The sequence below is a fragment of the Numida meleagris genome, chromosome Z (genome assembly GCF_002078875.1).
Source record: "Numida meleagris isolate 19003 breed g44 Domestic line chromosome Z, NumMel1.0, whole genome shotgun sequence".
Classification (NCBI taxonomy): domain Eukaryota; kingdom Metazoa; phylum Chordata; class Aves; order Galliformes; family Numididae; genus Numida; species Numida meleagris.
Window position 1 is genome coordinate 67,141,820 of NC_034438.1, and position 5,996 is coordinate 67,147,815.

Consider the following 5,996-nt stretch of genomic DNA (forward strand, 5'->3'; position numbering starts at 1 on the left):
TTTGGTATTTCAAAACCTTCTGATGGACTGTAAAGCCTATGGGTTTTGTGTTTTCTGAGCTAGAACGATGTTCTTTTCTTATTAAAAATAGATTATATATATAACATAAGGAAGCTGTATCATTCAAGTGACATGAAATAAACCTCTTTAGCAGAGCCTTCATTATTATTTATCTGTGATACAATTCAGTTTCTTTTAGCATAACAAGGTTAACTAAATGATAATGAAAGCAAATGAGTTGAAATGAAAGCAAAGCTTGTGCTGATTTATCTGCTAAGTAAATTCAATTGCAAATGCTAAAGTATCTAAAATAAGTCTTAAAAGCTAGCTATGGCACTGTACATAATTCATGTGCTATTTTATAGCTAAAATATTTGATTCTATCTCTTTCATCTCTCACCCATGTCCCTATTTGTCAGTAGAAATAAAACCAAATATGGTCAGTCAATTAAGAGTGTAAGCCATAACAATAAATACTGTGGATTTTGGTAAACAAGATCTCAGTTCTTTAGCCTAAGCTCTCATTTATTCCATAGAATGCCCATTTTTATTGTTAAAAAAAAATTGAGTTTGATGCAATTCCCAGAATCACACAGAAAATCATTAATGTATGTCATGGTTTGAAGAGTTAATCAAGTGACACCCTCCCTTCCCACAGGAGAAGGGTGAGGCTTGGAAAAAAAAAAAAGACTCGATTCAGATAAGGGAACTTATTTATTAAAAGGAATGTGAGATACTACAGAAAAATTAGGAACAATAAATCAAACAAAAAACAGGAAGGGAGAGAGAGAGAGAGTCCAAGGCCTTATTGGCAGGCACTCGCTGCTGGACTCCCTGAAGGGAAGAGAGCTCTCCCTTGTCACCTGGAGTCAGAAATAATGGGGAGAATACTGAGGACTTCTGAGAACTGTAATCTGTCTCTTTTCAGCGTATCTTCCTCTTGGAGAGATGGAATTCATGTGAGAATAGCTGAGGCTGCTAGAAGTGTAGGACCCAGGAAGTGCAGGTCTCTGGCACTGTGTTCCAGCACGAAACAGCTTGCTCCGTGATGTCATGATATGGAATACTGATAAAACCATGACAAGAAAAATGCAGCTATAAATCTTAGGAATGGCAAGTTAATAAAAAAATGAAATTAAGAGTCATGGATGGCTTTTCTCATTTCTCGGTCTGCAGTGAATGGAGGCCTTCAAGGTGAGGCTGAACAGGGCTTATAGCAGCCTGGTCTAGAGGGAGGTGTCCCTGCCCATAGCAGGAGGGGTGGAACTAGATGTTCTTAAAGGTCCTTTCTGACCCAAACCATTCTATGATTCTATGATACTATCAATTCCAAAAGATGGACATGAAAGGAGCACTGGAAATGGACTGATACATGCTTGTGATTGTACCAGAGGATAAGTGCAGCAATGACTTTTCTGTGTAACACACAAAGAAGATGGTATCTCTTCCAGGTGAGTTGGGGTCTAGGAAAAAATGGAAAAAGATATAAGGACTGCTGCCACTGAACAGCAAATGAAAAGAAATCGCAGTGAAGTCATATCCTTTCAACTAGTCCTGACCTTAAACCTCTCCTTCAAGGAATTAGATTTTATAGTAAGCTGGAAACAATCTGTGTGGAAGATTGAGTTCATACATTGTATGCAAAATTACTCAGCTAAATATGTAAAAAAGATAAATAAATGTTCCTGTCTCAAAAGAGAAATAGAATTTATATTTATATACTAGGCCATCAGCAGGCAAATATATTGCACAGTGAAAAAAACAATATTACATAGAAAAAAACATTTTTGTTTAATCTACCATGTTGTGTTTCCAACTGTAAGCTATAACACAGAGTACTTGTTGAAAATACTGAGATTACAGAAATTAAGACAGTGATTCAGGAAAGATTCTGCTAACTGAAAACACCCTTTAGCCTTTTCAGACTTGAACTTATTGAAAAAATGAAAAAAAAAAGGAACTCAAGATACCTCTAGGAAAAGACACAATGAGATTAGGAATACTCTTCAGTGGTAAGGTTAGTAAAGCACCAAAACACAGTGACATGTTTGTCTCTGCTATACACTTTTGTTTTCTGTAAGTAGTATTAACAGAGTTCTGTCCTAAAAGACTGATGTTTCATATGATAATATTCAATTTAGTGATAAAAATCTGCTTGTTCTAAATAAACAGTAAATAAATGCATACATACATACATAAAACCACTGAGAATAAAGAAATGCAAGTGTACACCGGAAAAATTGGCATTTTAAAAATAATCTAAAGGAATATTACAAAAATGGAGAGAAGGAAGGAGAAGAAAATATGTTTAATAAAGTTGACAGTTTATAGTCAATCCCCACCTTTACTGTGCCTGAACAGAGAAGGTCTGAATGCACAGGACTGGATCTAGAGAACAGAGTCCTAGCTGTCCACAGCGCAGGTGTACTTCATTCATCATATTACAAACCTCCATTCTGGCATGCCAGTATGCTTCAGCTTTCACCACTTCAAAAGAAATGTCATTACTTATTTCCTACACTTGACAACAAGATCTGCAGGTATGATGTCTTCAGTTGCCCTTTTGGACCTGCTGCCAAGAACATCTGACAGCGTGTGCTCTTGCTTATCAGTAGCATCAACAACATTTCCCCTTCTGTCAGGAAACATCCTTAGTGAGGTACCTAGCCAAAAAAAAAATTAAAAAAAATTACAGGACAGAACAGCGCTGTTCAATCTCATCTTCTCATTGAGTCAGTTCATGACTTCTGAATGTTTTGTGTGCACGGGAATCTCTCTGAAAAAGGTGCAAGACATAGAGATTAACACCCTATATATATTCCATTAAACCTGATCAAGGTCTTCAATGCAAAGCAGAGCTGTGTGATTTTGTGAAAGAATACAAGCCTGACGGAGCATAAAAAACAAGTTCCTGCCAGAGTTAGTAGTCATCTGTTCTGTCAGTTCAATGTTCTTTGGATGGTGGCCAAGAAGGGTATTTAATTGCGATACAGACTCAAGAAAATATGTAAATACATGATTAAGATCATTGACCAGATGTTATGTAAGTAAGTGGTAAAGTGTTTTTACTGAGGAAGACTTTTCACTGGTGCTTTGAGAAGGTTTTACTGTGTTTATGCACTCAGATTCAACAAAAGATTAATTGCATCAAGTTAAACATGAGCTTTTTTTCTGTCAGGGAGCAATACTGCATTAAAACTAAAAACATGAAGGGACGTGAATCACATGCAGTTAGCAAGAGGTCAGCACACCTAAATTTCACTGAATGATATTGTTACTTGAAAGAGAATCCAAACTTAAATCAATTCTGCAATTTCTCCTATAGTAGAAAATTCTTTTTGCATGTAATAGTGGCTTAGTACTAAGATTTGCTTCCACTCAGTACCTTTCAAAATAGTCATCTGCATACCAACATCATGAACACTCACACTGAAGGATTTCCTATTCAAAAACGAGAGAGAAAGAAAGAGACCTGTTTTATCCTCACAAAGAGCTCTACATAAGATTTAATTTAGTTCATTGTTTAGCTTCAGCAGTTGTTATACTACAGAGATGAGTTGTTGGTAGACTAGAACCAGTCCTAAGGGATTTGAAAAACAGACAGGTACAGGCGGAAAGAAAAAGATATAAAAGTACATACACACACACAAACAAAACAAAACAAAAACCCTAGGAAAGATTGCTAAAATCAGCAAATATTTGGATAAGTTCAGTTTCTTGAATGAGTCACATTTGCAAAAAAGCAATCATGGGGAAGGTCAGCAGTAAAGCAGGTAAGAGAATATAAGAGAATAGGAGAATGTGAGAGAATTCACACAAGTTTTGTGCAGTGCAAGTGTAAGGAAGTCGTTTCTAGCTTCTAGAAGGTGCACCTCACTGACACAAGTGTAAGAATATGTAAGTGAACAACCACTGTAACTACTGCATATAACTTTAACGAGCATGTCAGATCATAAAGGCAAATTCTCCTTTACGTGCATAAATCTATGTAAAAACAAGGAGTCACATGTAACTCAGCATCTTGTGACACAGACTTTTAAATAAAATGGGGATGCATTTCTTGCTGCAGTTCACAGCTCCTTCACAATTACCTGTGCATTCAGTTGTGATCTTACTACTTTTTTTTTAATTGGAAATTACTCCAGCCGTATAGTCAAACTTGAGAGTTTGTTCAGAAGCCGCTGTATAAACCAGCTATGTAACGCTTCGTATGATGTCGGCTCCACGCAAATTAAGCAGGGTGAAACCACACATAAATAATTCCTTCCTCAGACTTCTGTTTGCCAGATCTAAACTCACCGAGGCTAACAGATGGTTGCTGAAATCTACACAGCTCACGCAGCTTTTCTTCACAAGAGAGGGGTCACAGCCCTTGGCTCCCCCTGGGGAAACTCAGGAGAGCAGAGCGACCCGCCAGCTCTCGCGAGACCGGCTGACGTGGCGTGGGCATTGCCGGGGCAACGGAGAGGCTGAGGAGCATTAGGGAGTGTGAGAAGGAGGCTGATTGGTGGTGCCAGGCCTTACCGGCCCTGTGGAGCTAGGCAGCCGGCTGTGGCCCTGCATGAAGCATGTCACCCCCTACCACACTGCAAACGTGTAATGGGGGGGGGGCGGGCAGCAGGCAGGCAGTGTTCCTGCTAGAGTGTCCGCTCCCTGCCCATTGACATCTCATTAAGTTGTATTAATGAGAAGTATGGTCACTAGACACGTGGTATATCATAGCTTGGAGTTGCAGCACTGTTACTGATTTGCTAGATGAACATTTCAAAAGGGAGAAGAGGGAGAAAACAAATGAATAAGTAGGAATAATTCTCAAGAAACCTATTATACACTGATTTTCAGCTCCAGTCCTAGTAGGCACTTTTTCAAGTCTGCCCCATGTATAGACTTGTACTCATTTGGTGTGATCAGTGTTAGATTTTGATGTATTGAAAATGTGTTAAAAATGAAACAGATTCACAGCCTTGTAGAATTGTAGAATCATAGAATCATAGTCTGATTTGAATTGGAAGGGATGATAAAAATCATTTAGTTCTAAGTCCCTTGCCATTGGCAGGGACGCTTCCCACCATGTCAGGCTAGTTAAGGTTCCGTCCAACCTGGTCTTAAATACTTCCTGGAATGAGGCATCTACAACTTCTCTGCGCAGTGTGGTTTGGTGCCTCACCACCTTTACAGTAAAGAACCTTTTAAGATCTAATCTGCCCTCTTTTAGTTTAAAGCCATTCTCCTTGTCCTGTCTACATAACCTGATAAATAGTCCCTCTCTGTATTTCCTGTAGGTGCTCTTTAAATACTGGAAGGCCTCCCTGAAGCTTTTTGTTTTCTAGACTGAACAACCCCAACCCTCTTAGCCTGTGCACAACTCTTCTGACCATCTTCAGGGCTCTTCTCTGGACCGGGTCTGTCAGGTCAACTTTTTTTTATGCTGGTGCCTCAGAACAGAATACAGTACTCAAAGTGATGCCTCACAATAACTGAGTAGACAGGGCAGTCACCTCCCTCAGTCTCCTGGTCACATTTCTTTTGAAGCAGTCCAGGGTATGGTTGGCTTTCTGGGCTGCAAGTGCACATTGCTGGCTCTTGTTCTGTTTTTCATCAGTGCCCAAATCCTTTTCCTCCGTGCTGCTTTGAATCCATTCTCTGTCCTGTGTTTATACTTGGGATTGTTTCAACACAAGGTACTTGGCCTTGTTAAACTTCATGGAGTTTGCACAGACCCACTTCTCAAGCCTGTCAAGGTCAAGACTGCACAATTGAATAAGTTTTCACAGTCTTTATAATCTTACTTGCAGTGCCTGGAAAGATGTTTGGACTACACAACATGTTTATAAAAGGCTGAATTCAGAAAGCAGTGGTAGATTTTTTTGGATAACTATCCCTGTGCTGATCCTATAGCTATACAATTTTGTGTGTTCTTTTTATTACTGTCATTATTCTTCTCTGGTGTTTCTTGCAAGTGTCATCACACTTTGGTACAGATTCATGTTTGTGTT

At 39.0% G+C, this 5,996-nt stretch overlaps 1 long non-coding RNA gene across 1 annotated transcript; it reads right to left on the reverse strand.

Annotated features, from left to right (window-relative positions):
• On the reverse strand, nucleotides 712–4,787 carry LOC110389978. Its single transcript, XR_002433483.1, has 3 exons — nucleotides 4,300–4,787; nucleotides 2,343–2,663; nucleotides 712–1,463 (listed from the first exon to the last, which is right to left on the reverse strand). It is a non-coding gene; the product is annotated as an uncharacterized LOC110389978 (long non-coding RNA).